Source organism: Centrocercus urophasianus, unplaced genomic scaffold (genome assembly GCF_019232065.1).
Source record: "Centrocercus urophasianus isolate 14NV4802_14NV808 unplaced genomic scaffold, USGS_Curo_1.0 seq_22, whole genome shotgun sequence".
In the NCBI taxonomy this organism is placed as follows: domain Eukaryota; kingdom Metazoa; phylum Chordata; class Aves; order Galliformes; family Phasianidae; genus Centrocercus; species Centrocercus urophasianus.
In genome coordinates, this window is record NW_024884778.1 from 1,661,392 (window position 1) to 1,682,225 (window position 20,834).

Genomic DNA, 20,834 nt, shown 5'->3' on the forward strand with positions numbered 1-20,834 from the left:
TTTCATTATTCCTTTCATGTATTTTGTGCAGAACAAGTCAACAACAAGAAAGTAACTTTTTCCAGATGATCAGAAATACCTTTTTTTTTCTCTCCTGGTTTTCAAACGGCAGTACACATAAATTGGCTGTTGTCTGTACACGAAGCCTCCGTTTTCCATATATAACCAAGGTGTTGTGCAGCTCATTATTTCATAAGGCTGAGAAAAATCATCACTGTCAGCCATCAAAGCTTGTGGCTGTCATTGGTTTTATTAAAAGCACAATTGTTTGATCTTTTGAAGAAAGAAAAAAGGTCAGCTCCTGCATTTTTAAAAATACTTTGCACTTGGTCTTACTTAAGGGACTCAAAAAGTGAAAAATGCGACCTGACGTTGTGTGTTCTAGTGGCCCCTAATAGCCAGTAACTCCACCGATTTCTCTAAGTTTATCTTTAATCTGCTACTCCCAAACTAATTAAGGACTGAATGCCTTTGGACTGATTTTCATTTTGTCTTGAGTTATTGCGACGTCTTGGCTACAAATTCTTTTTCAGTCTAATTAAATTCCCGCAGCATAAGTGTCATTATTAATATCATCACCTTTGGTAGACTAACTTTGGTTTGGTCTCTTGATAGCTGTGCATTGTGGAATGACTCCCTTTCTTCCTGGTTAATATTTGGGCAGTTTTGCTTGAAGTAAGAACATCTCGAGGATTAGCATAGAGAATCCATTAATATAAATATAATAATTCAAATAGAGGGGGTTTTATTAAAAATCCTGTAGTCGTGCTATTATATTAGTTTTCAGGAGTATATTTCGAAACTAATTTTAAACTTCTCTTTTTATCTTCAGAAATCTTTCCTGGACCATAAGAATTCTAATAACTTGAGGGTAAAAAGCAATTCCCACTTACATGGCTAAAATTTCCAATTGAATCATTAACGCAGGTAGAAAGGACACTCAGTAGAACAATGTGTGTGGGACAGCAGAGGACTGCAGAAATGAGGATTCCTTTCTTCAGTGCATAATCTACCCACTAGGTTGGCTAACAGTAGCTTGGCCATTTTTGTTGTAAGTGATTTTAATAGTGATTTTTTAGCTATCAGTCCATCCATCGGTAACACGTTCTCTGAAGGACACAGGTGATGGTAGGTTGCCCCTTGAAGGAGGTGCATTAGGAGTAAGTCAACAAATTGATTCCTACTCTAAAAAATTGCTTAATTGCTTAAGATGAAGTTGTGATCTTTGATCTCTTGAAGTTTTGATGAACATTAGTGGTATTAGAATTGCAGGTGCGGACATCCAGAACAAACTATTAAGTTAACAGTTAGTAAGAGTTGAGTTATAATAATCACAGTGTGAAAGCTACATTTTTTTGGAGATAGAGAACTCAAAGGGACAGAGTCTGGGGGAAATGCAGAGATGTGTTAGTTGAAAAACCACACTCTTGATTTATGATTAGCTAAGCAGAAGAATAAAATGCCGCTCAGATAGGCAAGTCTAAACTGGTATAGTGAGGCTATTATTCTTGCTTAACTTTTGACTGTCTCTGACCACTATCGTGCTCCCAGAACTTCCTTGGTGCTCCCTAAATTCTCAGTGTAATCCCTCAGCGCTGCTCCTTTCACGAGCATGGAAAGGGAAGGGCCATCCCATAGGTGTTGGGTGCCTTGGTCCCAAGCTGGGCAGGCTGTGCCAGTGGATGCCGGCGCTGAGAAATCCTGAGTCTGACTTGGAACGTGGTGCACTGCTTTATCTGCTAAATAAAATCTAAATGATAAATGCTGATATTTTAATGAAATGTAAGTTTGGGGATTTCACATAAGAAAGCTGCTGTCATTGCTTTAATTTATATGGGGACAGTTATGTGCAGATGGTATAGACAGAGTTATTTCCTGACTGTCATCCAAAGTAAGTTGATTTGTGGTTTAATGACTTTTATCAAAATGAAATAAGCATTTGATCTTTGGATTTGATCTGGCTATATCTGCAGCTGCTACACTGCTACAGCAATTACTTCCAAACTGGGCTTTCTGCCCAGGCAAATGGAGTTCGTCCTTGTTTCATGTCTCATTGACTGTCCTGATAATACATACTGTTCTGCTGTAGGTTTCTTCTTCCTCCAGATTTGATAGGTGTGAAAACTGAAGTAAAGTCTTTATTTATTTATTTATTTTATTATTGATGTTGTCTAGTAGTAAAGCCTTTACTACCACTAGTTAACTTCATCTTGAAACTGCTCCTAGCTGTAATTTAGTACATGGATGTGTAATTCCCTCTACATAATCCTACTATGTCCTTTTTATAGAGGAACAAGAAGTGTATTTATGAATTCTAAATCTAGCAATTCCAGTGGTAATCTTCACATCTGCCTATATGTTTTCAGGAAGAAATTCCTCTGCCATGTTGTCTACCCATACTGGGCTAAATCCATCCCTAATGCAGTTCCTTTGAAGGCAATAGACTTATAGTAGGAATAAATTTACCTCCTTTCACCCATTTTTGAAATAGTGCTCTTTTGAACTACAGCCTCGTTACAGCCCTAAATTACGGCGCGTTCGCGTTAGCAATTCTTTTTCCAGGACAGTAATTCTTCCTTTATTTACTGCTATGGATGAGATTTCCCCAAGTTTAGCCCCAAAAGCTCCTGGTGAGAGATGGCAGGTCAGGGCTCTGTGCTGCCCACGGTTCCCTACAGCCCCAGCTCTGAGAAGAGCACAAGGGACGGCTGCTGAGCTAACAGATGTGGTGCTGGCTGGTAGCATGCTCAGACCGAGGCAGTGGTGCTGAGGCTGCTCTGGGGGCTGTGCAGTGAGCAGAGCCTGGGATGCACGGTCCTGGTGAAGAGCAGCCACGGTTGCAAAGAGTTGCCACGCAAATATTTTTGCTCTCCCTTTGTTTATAGTCTCACTGGGAGAAAACGCACTACGCTTTGTGTTAGAAGCTAGGATTTACATTCTTTTTTTATTATTATCATTTTGGCAGGATGCGGATGTTTCTTACAAAGACACGTGTGATAAAAAATGGAAATAACTGGAACGTGACTGGAGAATGAGGTGCATGTCGATCTGTGGTCCTACCAGAGATTGTGCAAGAAAGCTGTTAGTCATCAGGGCATGGGGAGGATTTCCTGTGCCAGGGCTGCTGCTGTATCTTCAGCAAATCCAACTCCTTGCATAGCACTTGCTTCTTAATCCAGGAAAATTAAAACCACCAGTGATAGCCACATTGTCTGGCCATCTGCTCTTCCAGGTGCTCCCATGCCAGAGTGGAGCTGAAGCGATGTGACCCAGAATCCTGCTGCAGGGTTGGGATCGTCCCCAGCACAGTCCTGAGCTTCAATCTTCTGTGTGACATCAGACAAGTAAACACCAAGATTTGATGTGAGAGCATATGTCCATTGCATAATTCATTAGCGTTCTCCTCTGGAATTACTTTCAGATATGTGTATTTAAATTAGAGTTGGTGGGTGAGGGTTATTCAGGGAAAAAAAAAAGAGGGCAGTTTTCAGAAATGTGTGCTTCTCCTGGGACTGCAGGCAGGTTTGGCCATTCATTGTTTGCTTCTTAAATGATTATTTTGGTCGTGTAGATTCCTTTCCTGCAGTTTGGTTGTGAGATGGTGGAAGAACAACAGTGGCACAGAAACCTGCAGCATAGCACTGCTGCTAAATCTTCTCAGAAAATGTAATTATCATCTACACCAATTTCATAGCTGTGTAACTCCATCACCTTGAGTATATTCATTCCTGATTGCCAAACACAAGAAACATGCAAAACTATTTACCTTCTGTTTTGCAATGTACCTGCTCCATGTTTGTACTGCTTAGCAGGCAAAGTCAATTGTTAGCCTGCCCAGGCTGTGCAAATGCACGCTAGCAGCAAATCATTGCAGCACTTACAGCTTGTTCTTTTGTGCCAGCTAGAAAACTGGAAACAAGTTCAGCTTCTGTGGGACACCTGGGATGTGCGTTGTTCTCTAACGAAGCCATTGCATGCACCCTTTTCCTTGCTTCATTTCATCTTGACATTCAGTGCAGCCAATGGCTTTGGGGGTTGTTTTGCTGTAAGAATGTTTGGGGAAAAAAAACCAAACCCATCCCAAGACAGTGCTGTGCAGTATGAGACACCAAGGAGAAATGGGAGGAGGAGCTATTTTGAGGGCTTTTCCATCTTCCTTATTGCTAGGAGACTGCTTCCCCTGAGTGCAGCCCTCTCTGGGCTCCCAACAGCTGCCTCGTTTGCACTGAGAGCAATTCACAGGGCAGCTTTGTATCAGAGGAGAAACAAACCTGGATGGAGCTCATTGTCACTTCTCAGGCTTCTGAGAGTAAATGGGAGACAGCTGCTAGAGCCAAGGAGAGCACTGTGCCCAAAATGTCAGTGATCTGGGGCTGATCTCAGTGCTCTATTCAGGTGCCAGGACAGACACAGGCTGTTCTATGCAAAGAGCCATTCCAGGACTGGGATTCAAAGCATGAGGTTGTGCTTTCCCCATAGTTTTGCTGCTGCAAAATCACTAAAGGCAGCACCTAAGTCCTGTAAGTCATGAATGTGTGAAGGTTCCTCTGCCCTGCCTGGATGTGTGGGGCTGGGGAAAAACAATCCATTGGGAGTGAACTGTCAGGAAGATGATGTTGAAGCAATCACTGGAATTGCTGGGGAAGCACTGATGCTGATGGCTGCAGCTTTCCCACCCAGCTGGGTGCGTGGGAGTGGGGTCAGCCCCCCTACAGGGCTCTCAGCACTCATGTTGTGTAAAGGAGAATATGTGGAGTAAAGTCTAGGCTTCATTTCTAATGCATCCCCCACTGTGAACTGCAGAGACTGGGTCTAGCATCAAGGGAGGTAAGACTATCAATATATCATTTTGCTCTGAAGTCGTGAGGCTGTTGCACATTTTATGTAAGCAAGTACTCAGTGGCATTAATTTTAGGCATCTTAGACTGTATTTATGATGTACTAAATCCAACTTTATGTTCCTGGTAGCAATCAGATGTCGTGGTCCTCGGAGGTAAAGCACTGAATAGGTAGAAATGCAGCCTGCTGGCTCAGGAAATGTTGATGGGTCAATTCCATGCAGCCAAGGCTTAGACTTCATCAGGTTTTGTCCTCCTGTCTGTAAATGGCGTGATTGGCAAAAGCAATGGCAACAAAGGTCAGTAATTTGTGCTTTCATTTGTCCACGGCGTGACTGTATAACTACCAGATCAGGGTTGCATGTGCACTGCTGGGGAAGCCAGCAGTGAAAATGCACTATTACCAATCTTGCAGCCCAGTTCTGGCCTGTCCCTGGTGGCTGCTCCATGAGCTCTGGTGGGAGTTTACACTGTGAGCTATTGGTGCTCTGAGTTACACCAGAGGCAGATCCTCAAAGCAGCCTTCAAGAGCACGTGTGAAGAGCAGCCAGATAGCACACGTGACTCCGAGTTACAAAATTCTCAATTCTGAATAAAAATTGTTTTCTGGGAACCGCAGATTTAATAATGCAGCTGAAGTAATCTGATTGTGTTTGGGATTATAAATGGACAAATCTCCCAGGGCTGTAATCATAAAGCCTAGAAGAAAAAAAAACAAAACAAACAAACAAACAAAAAAAAAAAACAGAAAAAACCCACAACAAATCTAGTTAATGAGAATGTGTGAATTTATGATCTAGAAGGGAGTTAGAGACAACTGTACAATATCTCTTATTGCATCTCTCACACTAATGCCAGATGGCTGGGAATGGGGTCCCCCATGTTCTCCTTTTTGTCTAAGATGACAAGAGTATAAACAGGGAAAGTGTCTGTGGTGGTATTATTTGGCTGCCTGGTAAGATGAGTCATTGCTTTTGACTGCTTAAATAATTAGGAGTGTTTTATAATTTGATTACACTGTTATCTCTTTCTGCTCCGTAACCCCAGGTTTTGAGTTTCCAACAGTAGCTCATCCTTACCAATATTCCTTCTCACTCGCTGTCCTTTCCGTCCCCATTTAGTTCTGCCTCACAGATTGCAAACTCTCAATCACCTTTTTACCTTCCCTTAGTTCATGCTCTTCCCCTGTGCTAACTGCTTGTGACTAATGCACATTTTCGGGAGGGTGGCCAAACGCCAGGTACCCTCGGCACTGTGCTGTATAAATAGACCAGCAGACTCCAGCAGGTGTAAGCAGTGCATTAGAAAAGCTTTACTCAACACAAATTAGTACTTGCAGGAGCTGTCCCTGCGTGTCCCAAAGGCAGGCCAGATGGCCAGTGTTGGCGTGAGCCGGCCCCAGCCTCACCCTGGGGGCTTTTCCTCGGTTTCTTCACACCAGTGCAGCAGTGTGGTCTGTAACTATGAAAGTTTCCATTTTTAATTTTAATTTGCAGAAGCTGGGAGCCATTTGCAAGTGCCAGCACCAATTAGGGAATGCTGGCGCGTGGCTGCTGTGCAGGGTGCTGCTGGGATGGTCTTCTCCCAAGGTGAGCCACAGGCTTTTGTCTCTTGCCATGACAACAAGGCTGTCGCTAGATGAGGCTCTGATACGAGGTTACCAGCAAGCAGAGTGCGTTTGCCCACACACTTTTGATCAGGGATCGGTCCTTGTCGCGTCCTTGTCGCTTCCTTGTCGCTGGCTGGACTTTGAAAGCGCCTTTGATTCAGCTTTGCCAAAGAAATGCAGTTGTTTGAAGTCTTTGATCCTTTCTGTGGGCAGCCTGGGCCCAGAGATCTTGATGGGCTAGAGCTGTTTCTGAGCATTTCTTCCTTATTAAGACTCAGCATAAGCTACGTAAGCTCTTTCCATTGGCATGTCTGAGCAGACCCAGACCAGGCAATTTTACACCACTTGGTGGGTTGGAGTAGAAACCCATCCCTCTGTCATTGTTATCATCTATGGGACCATCATGTGAGTCACCAAGCTTCCCAGGTTCAGCTGCCTTCCAACCACAGGAGAAGGTTGTGCCAAGAATCACAGGAGATGAAACACAGGGAGGAAACTTTCAGTGTCGTTTTAAGACAGAAGTTTTGTCAGAATAAGATATAAAAGAAAGTACTGGGTTTGCAGATAGGCACAAGCTGCTTGGGCAAGACAGGAATGGGTGCCCTCTGCTCAGGTTTTGTTCTGGGGGTGCTTGGTGTGCCCTGCAATCCTGTGCTCCATGACATGGGGGGGTCCTACTGCATGCATGCTCTGTGTACATTTATTTTTAAGCAGATAATATGCTGCCTTTCCTATTTAAAGAGCATACCAAAGCGATTTTTGTTCCTTAGCAGATGCCAGAAATAACTGGGTAAGTATAAATATATCTCCTAACAGCCTTGTTTGTGACAAAATTGTGCACTGAATCTTCACACTACATCAGGGCTGCAAATATTCAAGTCACATTTGGACGGCAAAGCCAACGGCGCATAGCTTTAATTACAATATTTCTCTCAGACTTTCTCTCATGTTTTTTTTCTGAACATTGTTTAAAGAACTGATGAAAGGGATGAAAACTTTTCAAACTTTCTTTTTCTTAGGGTCTCATCAGCTCAGTCTTTCATCACACAGTCAATAAACAGTTGAAAAGGACTCTTCTGAACAGCAGCAGGAGGGAGGAAGAAGAGGGGAAATTAATGATATCACCAAACTGGAAACTCTTTCAAGTTGCCTTTAATTGCAGAGGGCACAGGCAGCGATTTCAGTTTTTAGCTCTCAGATCTCTTGCTGTCCCCAGACTGACTGGCCCTCCTCTCTTCCTGCACTGCCAGCGTTCCCCACAGAGTGGCTGAGCCAGGTGGCAGTGGGACAAACACATGGCTCCTTCTTGGGCTGCAACATGGGCTCCAACTCATGGCTCCAACACCATCACCTCCAGCACTTTCCTTCATCCTCCAATGGCTCTGCTGAAGTTGGTGTCCCCCAGGGCCCCACCTTCACGTCAGCACCTGAATTCAAGGTAGGACTTGATGTTCTTCATCCTCCTGAAGTCCCACCCCAAGGCTGGTCTAGCTTCATCACCCAACCTTCTCCTTTGAGGTCTCCTTCACAGTGATGTAAGGGTAAACATCCTTAAAACAAAGCTTTTATCACTTGATTCAAGGTGCCACCATCTTACCCTTCCTACTGTTTGGTGCCACAGCCCTGTGCAGAGATGCTCCATCTTCTCTTGTGGAGCTGTCCTCCCTATTTCCAGTCTCTCACAGAAGATCTTCAGAGAAGAAAGGAGAGGATGTGGGAGGGTAAATCTCACTTAGGCTTATTGTATTTAAGCTATATCATAAAGACCAGTGTGCACACAGAAGCCTTCTGTGTATCTGGCATTATTTTAGGGCTCTCTTCTAAACTGCTGGCTGCCTTAGGAACAAATTACAGCAGTTTTTGCAAACTTCTGAAATGCTGTACTTGTTAGAAGTGTCCTTATGCTGTATCTTGCCATGTGAGATGTCAGTCACCCCCAGCCCGTGGCTGCAAGTGCTGCTGGTTGAGTGCTTGCTCACCCGCCTGTGAGGTGCGGCTGGAAACTGCTCCTCTGGGCAGGCTGAGGGCAGAAAGAAAGCAGCAGAAGTGCCAGGGCTGTCAGAGCATTGCCACTGCCTACCCATGGTTTGCTCACTCTAATGCACCAGGCTGCACCATCCATCTTTGTCTATGGGGAAGCATCAGTGGGACAGGCTAAAGATTGCTCTAAGAGCAGTTTCCATCGCTTGAAAGACTGAAAATTGTAATTGCAACAGGTCCAGGAGCAGAAAGAGGAAGTATAAAGCTTTAAATTCTAGTCACACTGGTGAGTACAACCAATAAAGAGACCAAATTCCCTGAAAAATGGGATTACAGTGGCTAATGGGAAAGAAATATTTCTGAGGAAGTTAAGGAGAAGTTAATCTGTTTAATATAATTTGTTTCCCTATTCTTCCTGAACTGGCTTGCTACAGAGACAACTGCTTTCAGGGTTTACAGCCATGCATATGGTTAGGAGGGCTGGAACTGGCAGCAGACCGCCTGACAGAATAATGGCTAGCTAGCAAAATAGCTGGGTATATCACTTACAGATGGTACGACCTCATCAGAGGCAGTGCAGCACAAGCTGTGCATTGATGCAGGCTCCTGTTGTGCTGCTGGTCACCTCTCCTCCCAGCAAGGGGTGTGGGGCAGGGTGAGGGTTCTGCTGGGGCAGCCCAACAGGATGTGGCTGTCAGCTCCCAAAGCTCTCTAGGGAGCTGAAGGGACCCTGGGTGGTGCATTTCCAGACTTCAGAACTGTCTGGGTTTGAACCTGAGCCAGCCGAGGTGAGGCAGTCTCAAATCCTATAATAAAACTGGTGAAGACAGAGTCTGATGATGTCAAAGTTATCTGACCTTCTGCAAATATCCTCATCGTTTCTGGTAGAAAGCTGTCTGAAAAGCATTGCCCTGCAAAGAATTAGTGCTTTACTGTGTGCGCTCTTGTTTTAAATCTGGGCACAGCTTCACCTCTTTTTTCTGTCTCAGTGGGAGAAATAACAGCTGTGCTGCTGTGCTGGAGAAGTTTCCAGGCTGCACCCCTCCGTGCCCCTCCTGACATCAGCATTCTGCTTGTTGTCCCCACTGGCCATCATGAACTGCCCTGGTGTTTTCTTGCTGTGAATCCATGCCTTCATGAGGTGAGTGGTCTGCTGGGTCTGAAATATATTCTTCCTGGGTTGCAGAGGTTCAGGACACTACTGTTGAACTTCGCCCAAGAAGCAGTGCACGGGCTCGTGCTCTGCACTGATAGTATTGATTTCTCTGGCTGCGTTGTGTTAGTGAGTGTGGCCTTGCAAAGAAGGAAATTACTGCTGTGGTCTCAGGCAGTACAAAAGCTGCCATGTCACTTAACGGAAGCAGTGCCAGAGTTTTTATAGAGTGTAGTTCACCTCTTTCAAAATCCTGCTGAAGGATGCTTGAGCTAGCAAGACTGGGCTCTCTCCATTGAAGAAAGCCACGCACATTAGCTTTATTGTCAAGACATGGTACAGAGCATTTATTACTTCTGGCTCATGTACAACGTCGGGTTATTCTGTGCGTTTACACAAGTCTGTCTATTTGTAGTTGAAAGTGAATTATTTGCTCGTTAGTGGTTCAGAAAGGTCTGCCGGCTCCTGCCGTGCGAGGCAGCTTGGGTTCCTCCATGTGATGGAATGTGCTTGTCAGAGGCTCACAGCGTCCTCAAGGTGGTCCAGAGGACATGGGATTATGAAAATCAGCAGCTACCGTAAGAAAAACGTTCAGCTTTTTCCTTTTTTTGTTGCCCTTTCTGGCATCACCTCCATCTTATTCTGTAGCCCTTGAGCCAGCCCCAGAGCAGCCAGCTCATCCCCAGCTGCATCCTGCTTCTTGTCCCCTGCGGTGCTGGGCAGGCTCTGGCACACAGCTGATTTTCTGAGCACATGTTTAGCAGGATCTTCAGCAAGCTTCTGAAAAGGTGCACGAATTTTCCTCTGACCCATGTTTGTTTGTTTGGTAGAACTGTGCACAGCAATATTGTATTATTTTGTCCTACTGTTTTTCTTTAGAGCATACTCACAAGGCTTCAAGGAGGGATATCCCTGGAGCCAGTGCTGTGCAGCAGCAGGTTTAGCATATTTTGCCTTTCCTGGCTCAATCACTCACGGGGCACTTGTTCTCCTGAAGAATCATTTCTTAGTATTGCCAGCCTCCACAGTTTCACAAAGAAATGAGATCGGAAGTGCTGTGCCTGGACACGGACAGGTGTTTTGTGAGTGTTTCTTGGTCAAGATACTTAAACATATGGAACAGCCTAAGCCATCAGCATCTCAATGTTAAATGACATTTACATGCTAAATTATATCAAATCCTTCAGCAGATCTGGTCAAATCAAACTCCAAGTCCTCAAAGCTTCGTCCTTTCCACAGGATAACGATACCATAGCACAGCCTGTGAGGCCATGTTGTTCTTTGTCCATAATAATGAGCAGTTCTTGGAAACGCCAGGTTAGGAAATGCTATCCAGGTTAGTTGTGGCTGTTTCTTGGCTGAAGGAGAAAAGCAGATTCCTGTGGCTGAGTTATGAAATGGAACCATTGATGTTCGCTATCAATTTTAGCGTTTGCTGCCATGGAACAGCGCTACCGGGAGCTGTTGTAATCTCATTACTTTAAAATTTACTTCCAGAGTGAAGTGCTTAATTTATCCCTGCTTTTCCCTTCCCCAAATTGGTACAATATCAAAGTTTCACCTGTGGTACTGTAGAACAGCTCTTCCCTTTTGGATTTTCTTAGCACGTTTGTGCAACTTGTTATCGCTTCCCACGATTTTTTCATTTGTTTTTAAACTATGTATTTTATTTCCTACAGTAACTGCTTATATTCTTGGTGGAACAGTATGGGCAATGATTATAATCCAAAAATGTTTCAGATTTCAGGAAATGTCTGTCAGAATCTGCGTTTGCTGAACATCCACCTAGAAGTGACTGTGCAGTCGTGGCACAGATGTGTGCATGTGGCCCTTATGTGCTCAGAATGCAGTCAGGCAGCTGAGACCAGCTTAACTGCCAGTCTGGGAGATGCTGCATTTTGAGCGACGCGTTCTCATAATCCTTGAGTTCAAATGGTTCTTCTGATTTGATTCTTTACTGCCTCCCCTGTTTTGCATCAAATCAAATCGGGTGTGAAATGACAGGAAATCAAAGCAGCAGGCTCACCTCCCCTCCCACCGCTCATTTGCGTTGATGTGAGCGATGGCAACAAGCGTGGCAAAGACTAATTAGCCCTTAATTGCCCCTGATTAATCATATGCAGTGAACCAGTATTAGCAGTTATCCCAACAGGTGAAGGGTCCAGTTGTTACCCAAGAGGGCTGGCATGGCTACAGTGGTGGAGAGTGTCCCATCCCATCCCATGGGAAGTCCAGACCCACTTCTCCTGCCTTCAGTTGGAACAGCGATTTCCATGAGGGTGGTGGCACAGATCTCAGTTGTTGCCTTGCTGTCTGCCATGGAGGTTGTAATGATGTATTTACTCAAGCACCTGAAGTAAATGAGTTACGTGAAGCCTCTGCTTCATGTATAAATATGATAGTCTGTGTGAGCTGAGGCAATTGCTTGTTTTATATATGTGTTTGTCTTCACCACATTGCATACACAATGTGCATTATGTCAAAAAGATAAGAAGCAGCCCTAATACTTGTGAGCCACGTAAGTCTTTTTAGGCTATGGCTGAGACTCCAAGCTATCTTATGCAGTTACCTGCAGTAGGTTTAATGTAAATTAGCATACTTATAAAATGTCAAGGAGCATTAATTGACAATTTCTGAGCCCTTCCTCACTAAATACCAGCTCAGTGCCAAAACCTGTCTCTGCACATTTAATATATGGAAAATAATGCTTATTCATCAATGGCTTATGTAACGTGGAATTAATTTCATGGCAGCCAGAGAAAGATGGTACAGAGAGTCCTTTATCAAAGGAAGTGCTGAAAATAAAGCTTCGTGTCCCACCAGGGAACTTCTGAGATGGGATTCAGTGCTTTAGAAAACCAGGCTGTGTCATTCTATGTGTAAATAGTGGCTTACTAACCTAATTTTGGGCCCTCTTTGGCAGAGCACTGGCCTATGTTAAGAACCTGTAACATCAGCTGCACCTCCTGGACTTGCAACGAGCACAGCAGATGTGTGTGTTACCAACGAGAATGGTGCAGGAATGGCAGAAGGAGGGAGATCCCACCCCAAAGCTCATCTGCAAAGTGGGGATAACACTGAATGCTTCCAGTTCAAAAAGGTGAAGCAAGCTAAGATTTATTTATGTGACTAACTAGAAAAATGCTGGTAGATTCCTTTTTCTATCATCTCCTACAGCCTGAGCAGCACCACAGCTTGTGATGGGCATGGTAATGTGCCAAAGCTGGGGCACTGAATATTATTCATTGGTTATTATAGGGTTGGTTTGCACAGACCCTAGCTTCTCCCTTGGTGCCAGGCCCAGGCTCGGTGTCCCCACGAGGTGAGGTTGTGCCACCTCCAGCAGTAGGGCTGCTCAGCGCTGTGCCTGCTGTTGGAGCTGTGGGGACTTCATTGCCTGCTGAAGCCCTGTTAAGAAAGACTGCAAGGTGAATTTTTAAAGCATTTATAGATTTTCCTTTAATACACTGTTTCTTTTCCATCTATATGATATTTTCTTTATCTAATGCACTGCAGTTAAGCTTATTTTTGTAACATTAGACGCATAATGTCATTCTCATATTACAGAGGTTGGAAGAGACCTTTAATCATCTAATCCAACTGCAATGTACAGGTATGCAGACACACTGGGGCTACAGAGCTGTGTGGTTATGGGTTTCTATGGTACTGCTGTGGGCAAGATGAGGTTGGAGGGGAGCTGCCCTGCTATATATTATTTATATATATGTAACTTCGAGGTAGCACCCACCCTGATGTGCCAGCAGTGGAACAAAAGCAGCACACGCAGGAATGCAGCCTCTCTCCACCTGCTTGAAACCTTCCCCCGTATCTCCTGTGCTGCACCAAAACAGGGCTCAGTTTTATGGACAGCACCAGTAATCATTTTGTCTTCCCTTGCTTGACACAGAAAAAAAACGTTTTAACCCATCTGCCAAGCAACTGCTTCAAATTATATTTTGTGATAAAAGCAAATGAAGCGTGATTGAGAAGAGACAAGAGAAACTTGCCCTGAGAACAGAACGATAAGAAACGCGTTGTGACAACGGTGCAATGCATATTGTTGCTCTGCAGTGCACCAAACGTCCCCGCTGCCCCAGAGCTGTGACTGCTCTCTGGGAAGGGCAGCTGGTTGCTGTGGTGGTGAAGATGTCTTCCTCCTGTTTGAGGCTGCTCCTCTAAGCCTTACATGTGTGACTGGAAGATTCAGGCCAATCAGCTGTCAGGAATTAGGTAAAACAGGCACTGAGATGCTGCTGGAGATGCTGCTTAAAGAACAAATGTCAGACAGAGATGCTTGCTGCAGGTATGCAGGCTGCCAAACCTGCAGCCTTTCCCAGGTGGGTCACTTGACCATGAAATTACCCATGAAGGGTGAATCTGTTGTTTACTATGCTAATTAGTAACCCAAGAATGTTTATTTAAAGGTTATTAGAAAGCACTGAGGAATGTGTGTCTGAATGGAAGAAAATTGAAGAAGTCATGGTGTTTTGTTTTGTTAGGTTAGTTAGTATAAAATTATTCCTAATATTTAAGATAATTTCTGAGATGTGCATTGAATTAACAAGGGACTTGAAGTTTTAACATAACTCAGTGTGAAAATAGCCTTCAGAATTTATTTTATTCAGAGATTTTTGCATCAAAGGTCTTATAGCTATTAATTTTCAAACCTCCAGGTTTTAATGGCAAAGTAAGAAATAATAGCTCTAAAGTTCCCTTGAAATACTTCATAAAGTTCTGCTCTTTAAAGAACTAAATGGCTTTCAAATGCCATCCACTGCTTCAAAGAACAGTATTCTTTGCAATATTTCTATACAATATTTCTATTCAGTTTTCTACACTGCGCACAGCTGACTCATTTCTGTAGCACAGAAACATCAGAAGATGGGCGATATGGAGGTATTGCCATACTCCAACAAAATGCTGGACTCAAACTCTGCCAAATACGTGACAGAGTAGAAGTTTAAATGCAATGCTAAGTTAATTTCATGTCACAGAAAGTTACTTTTCCAAGTAGACTTCCATATTCCATATTCTGTGGCTACCCAATATAATTATTCAAGCTACTCTATGCCTTGTAAGCCAGACCTTGGGAGGATGAGCAGTGCAGCAGGTCAGTGGGCACATGGAGTTGCAAGAAAACTAGAAGAATTCTTCATCACTAAGGACCACAAGGGAGTGACTGAGTTTTAGCTGGTTACATCTGTTGAGCAGAAAAGTTATCAATGAATGTAAGATAACTTAAGCAAGTAAGGGGTGCAAACTTAATGTTAACCATTAACGTAATGGTTACTGGGGAGAGAGAAGTTCCCTCTTGGACGCTACAAAAGAGATAAGAAGAGAAAAACGCCTTTCTTTGCTCCTTCTTACCATCCCAGCACTCCAGCTCAATGTTTAACTCCCCAGCTCAACACTGTGGATGAGAGGCATGGCAGCACCTCGTGAAGGAGCAGCACGAGGACAAGCACTGCAGGGAGGGACCTGCCTCCATCTCCCGTGGGTGAGTCGGCTGAAACAGCATCTCCCAGCTCCCACTCTTACTGCAGAGTCTAAAAAACTAAAGCATAACAGAATGAATCTCCTGCTTGGTGCAGGAAGCCAACATGGGCAAGCCAGGTTTCAGTTATGTGTGTGCCAAACAGCATTCAGGCACTGCCCAAGGAGGCAGAGAGCAGCACTGAACTGCAGCTGGAACCGCAGCTCAAACCCCTCACAGGAGTGCTGCTAATTGTAGATTCAGGCATGCCAAGGATTAATTGCCAGCAGGTGTCAAAGATAAGAAATTTCTCTCTGATCTGGGCAGGGGGTAACTTTGTGTATTTTCTGCTTTTGTTCTGTTCTTACCATTGTTCATTAGAACATAAAATGAGCCCTTTATGTGAAGAAATTGGATAAATAATTTTGCTGTCGCTAGGAAAGAAAAAAAATAATTTGTCAGTGCAGGACTTCAAAGGGCAAAAATTGTTAATTAGGAAATTGCTGTTTGAAAAAATATGACTGTGGAGGCCAGGCAGTTCTTAACAACCTAGCCTGCAATTTTACAACCTGTCTGCATTAATGGGCTGTACACAATATGCCCTAGCAATTTACTCGGGCTCCTCACCTACCTTCACTGTAGGAAAATGTGTGAATTTAGACAATAAGTAGAGCTGGTGATTGTCAAGACCCTCCCACTCATCATCAGTTCCTTGTCCATATGCTCAGGGGTTGACCTGGTGGCTGCCTTGCTTGCTCCAGCACTGAGCACAGATCCTGGCCTGGAAGCTGCATTCATGTCAGCTGGAAGGAGCAGGAGCTCCTGCTGCCCTGGCTGCTCTTCATTGTGCCTGCAAAGGTAACCTGGACCCAATGCAGGTGCTAACTAGTTGTTTTAATTAGGGAACTGTTCCTTGTGGACAGCAAATGGAGAGCAAAAAGAGCAAATGGAGAAAAATATCACTTAAAAAGTGATCTTCCCCAAGCCCTGTATATCTAAATTACCTTTTCAATGTTGTCTTTGTAGAGAATGCAAGGAGAATGGTTTCTGTAAGTGTTTGATATGGGCAGAGCATTTACTCCCCTTGGAAAGTGAGCAAGCTTGCTGGGGCACACTAGGAGCTCCCATGAAGAGAATTACTGCTAAGAAGCAGCGCTGCGTATATTCACGCCTTAGTTTGCTCCCTGTCCAGGTGGGTAAATCCTGGTAGAGCTACCAATTAGCTAGTTCTAGGCACAAAGAAACTAAATGAGTAGGGCTGGTACTGGTTTGCACAATCAAACTCAACATCACAACAGGAAGAGCCAAGATAGAGAGGAAGAGCTCAAAATTCAATGACTCTTGCAGATTCTTAGGGCATGTACAACATACATCATTTCAATCAATATATGAGAAAGAAAAGCCCTGGCACCGCTTTAATGATGGCAAAGCATATGGAGCAGTCAGAAAAAATTAACTGCATGGTAAGTGTCGAAGTTGGCAGATTGGAGTGTTCCAGTAGCTTCCTTACACGAGTCTGCAGTGCAATAGATGTTGTCACTAGGGGTGGTTTTCTGATATAAAAAAGTGTTGCTGGATACTTGGTATAATAAAATAATATGGCCCCAGGAATTCAGCCGTCATCTTGAGCAGCAGCTGAGGCACCATCATTAACTTCTATACAGCGTTTAAGTTGGTGAAAATGGAAAATGAATCTTCTGGGTTCACTGAAACAAAACCCGAAAAACATTGCCTGTAGCCTTGCATGCCTTTGCAAGCATAAGGCTGCCAGCCCACACACCCCATAAAAAAGCCAACATTTTGTTTTAAATTAGCACCCAACTTCTTGCCAAAGGAAACAGAAGAAGCAAGCCAGCCATCTGAGTTTCTCTGTCTCTGATCTCCCAGTGAGCCACTTCAGCTAAGCACCAAAAGCAAATGCCTGTAAGGAAGGACATTTATTCAGAGCAGAAGAAACATGCTTACTGTGTGCTTACTATGTGCATCTGCTGAGCAGTAAGTCTTGACCAACCACCCAACAAACGAGATCCCTGTGCTTTTTGCATGTCTTCTGCTACGGAAAGTCTGTGTGTCTTTGAGCATTGTTTCTATTTTCTAAATCTATCAAATGCTGTGCCTTGTGGCATTCTCCAGTTTCCCTTTTCTCCATAACTGTCACCAGGAGCACTTGTGTTAAGTTGCTAGCAACGAATCCATTGTGTCTGAGATGTCAAGGAGTGATCTTCATTGTTTTACATATACTAAAGCAGTTTCTTAATGGCATTACAAAAATCTTTTCATTTTAATTTCAGCTTTAAAGTGATTGAGGATGAATTTCAGCTCAAGGCAACATTTTTCTTTACTTGTTCATTTGTTCCCAAAAATAACGATGCTTAGAGGAGTCACCCCCTTTGAGTGTGCTGAGCAAGATCTTTATCTCCTGAAACAGCAAAAATGTGCCTTTGGTCTTTGCTAAGTCTCTGTATCCATTTTGGACCATGTCAGTGCGTATCAATAATGTGAAGTAATAGCAAACGTGGCTGACTGAAGCGTCGAGAAAACTACAACGGGCATTTCTCATTTTGACAGTTGTCCTTGACATCGTGTTCATCAGTCTTCTCCAAGCCTGAGTAATTCCTCTAGTAGAAATCATGTAGAGCCTGCTTTCCTGAACAGCACAAGATCTAGGGTTCTGCACAGGCTTATTTTCCTTCCTTTCAGTAAAAGGAATATGCACTCAAGCAGAATTTGAAGTCAGTGGCAGGAAATCAGGCAGCCAGAGCACATGAAGATGACTGGGGGAACTATAAAGGTGCGAGCAACAGATAGAATAGTAATGAGGGAATTAGATAAAGGACAGGGAATATGTAGTGCCTTGAAGAGCAAAAGATAAGGAAGACAAAATGTCCAGCGAATGTCCCGGCAACAGTTTCCCAGCAACAATAAATTCTGCTTGCGATAGAACAGGCAGAGAAAAAGCTGGGGCTCCATGTCTTTCCAATCCCTGCCAAAACCACGCGGCCAGTGGTACCATTGCATAATGTTCAGTACAATGGGTAAGACTCTCATAGGTATGCATTACTTTGATGCAGCAGCTACTGCCAAGAAAACTATACAGAGGGAGAGAAGTTGACAGACAGTGCTGATGATCTGTGCCACAGCTCTTTGAAGAGGTATCCGTCTGCTGTAACCATTAATTTGACTTCCAGTTTGGCTGGAGATGCTGACAAAGAAGCCACATCGTGAGATGGGTGGTTTGAGGGGTAGGTTTTCTGCACAGAAGTGGTGTTGGCCTCCTGCTTGACTGTTACCAAGAAACAGGAATGGGATGCCTTGTTGCCACGTGGATTGGTTTCTCAATCGTAATGGGGCCTTACAGGTTAAAGGAAATGGGAATTTCCTGTGGATGAGCATCTGTGGGGCAATAAAGAGTATCAGAAGAAGGCTCACGTGTTTTTTGGAGTGAAGGAGAAATGAGGTTCATGCAGGTACATTTAGGTGTTCTGCTGGTGTAAGGTGAGGATGCGACAAGTGGTCCCAGACTAGGTGAGCTGCCCTGAGAAATGCTCCATCAGGTTATGCTGCTTTTACAGCAGCTCTGAAGGGAGATTAAAATGCCATCTCCCTGTCTTGCAGCATATTTGAATGGAAGTTCACTGCCCTCCTGGGCACCCAGATTTGGTAACCAAAACCCAGAGGTGAGGAAGGACTCAGCAAGCAGACCCACATGGGCAGTGCTGGAGGATTATGTGCAGGTAAAGCATGATGCGTAACAGAAAGATTGTAATTTAAAGCAGCAGAATTGTGTTTTCCTTTGTTCTTATAACGATTTCAATTCCAAGTATGCAGATTTTTTTTTTCTTCTTCAAATCTGTAATCAGCAGTTGCCAGAAATGAGAAATGGATTGGTTTTTCAGCTCTGCTGTGCTCCAGGTCAGCTTGATAACATAGGAAATGGCAGACTAATGGCAGTTTAACACCAATTAACAGACCACTTTATAATAGATTAACATTCTGAGTCTGTTGAATTGATAATTACAATAATTAACTCTGAGCTTGCATGCGCTTCTGAACAGAAATTTGGTACCTCTGTTTATGCTGAAGAAGCAAATGCACAGAGCAGACGTGGATCGTGTCAAGTACTACAATCACTCATGATCATAAGTTTATTAAATCTGGTCTTGCTCTTGAAATGCACTTTGCAGGTGACACCCTCCCAGGTGGAAGTGACCATAGAAATGACTATTTCAGTTTTAGCTAAGCACAGCTGTGAGCAGAACATGGGCTTTAACACGTTCCTGTCATTCAAATAAGCTGCAAAAGGCATTTGTTCTGCAGGAGAGTTCTTCTCGTTATTGCCTTTGGATCCCTGCTTTCAAACTGATTTTCTACATATTCAGGTCATATCTTCAATGTTTGGTACTCATAGCTGAAGTGAGATTTTTTAAATATGTGCTTTCCTTTTGGGAAACAAATGGTGAGAAGTGTTTTGCAAGAGGCAGCTCCGTTCTGATGCTGATGGGGGACATTTGAATAAGCCACAACTGCAGCTTGATCACGTCCCCTGAGTTCCTTGGGAGAACCCCCATTGCTCTTGCATCCCTGAAATCCAAGTGCTGCTGCCACAGTGATTTTTTTTTGTAGATGGTTTATGGGCAGCTGCTGGCAGCCCGATGTGACTGAGGTTATGTTTTCCCCGGGGTTAGGATGCAGAGCACAGAGAGGTCAGTAGGGCAGCAACTGGCTGGTTCTTGTGACAGGTAACCAGGTCTATGGCCATGTTGTGTTGATGAGTTTTGTGGTCACAAGATCTCCTTTGTAATTGTTGGGTTACTATTGACTTTGTGCATCTCATTTAACTTTGCCAACCTCTTCTCTTAAATACTGTGAAATCTCATGTTGCAGGGCCTCAAGTTGTGCCTGGGGGAGGTCAGGTTGGATATTAGAAGCTATCTGTTCTCTGAAAGAGCTGTCAGGCATTGGCATGAGCTGTGCAGGGAGTGACGGTGTCTCCATTCCTGGGGGTGTTCCAGAACTGTGGGGATGTGGCACTGAGGGCCACGGGCAGTGGGCATGGCAGGAGCGAGGTGGGCTTGGTGCCCTAGAGGTCTTTCCCAAACTTAATGAATCTATGATTCTGAGGGGAGCTTTATTTGTGGTCGTTTCTTAAATCTGTGGGTAGGGATAACATAGCAGGGAGACTCTGCCAACACAGCTCACTTTTCAGCCCCGCACAGATTATCCAAATAAAGCACCTGATGCAGGCAGCACCAACCCTAGAGAGCAGCATCCCAAATCCTGCTCGCCCTGCTCTTTCCATCCGGGATAGTGAAGGAGCTACAGTCTGCATGGCCTGGAAGTGGGAAAACAGAGACTTAAGAGCAATTTGGATTTTTATACTACAAGTGTATTGTTTGGATGGTATGGATGGATTGTTTTTGTCATGCTGCGCTGTACAGGGATAATTGGATGTGTGCAGGGCATGGTGACAAGCTGGGTGACAGTGGGTTTGTCAAGGAGCTAAACAAGGAGCCGGAAGGCATGGGCTGCTGCTAAAAGCTGTCAGCATCTCCCTTTACCCCAGCAGAGCTCACGTCCCCCGTTCTTGACATTTCAGACAATTGCACACGCAGTGCACATTGCTGTTCTCATCTTGTTTGAAAACAATCTACCGGAACAATAATGAGGCGAAATGATAAACATAAGTGGCATTAATGATACTGCGGTTGTAAATAGCAAAAGCCTTGACTTTTCCCAGTAATGGCTCACTGGGGTTTGAGCATTAGGAGGGACGATGCCGTG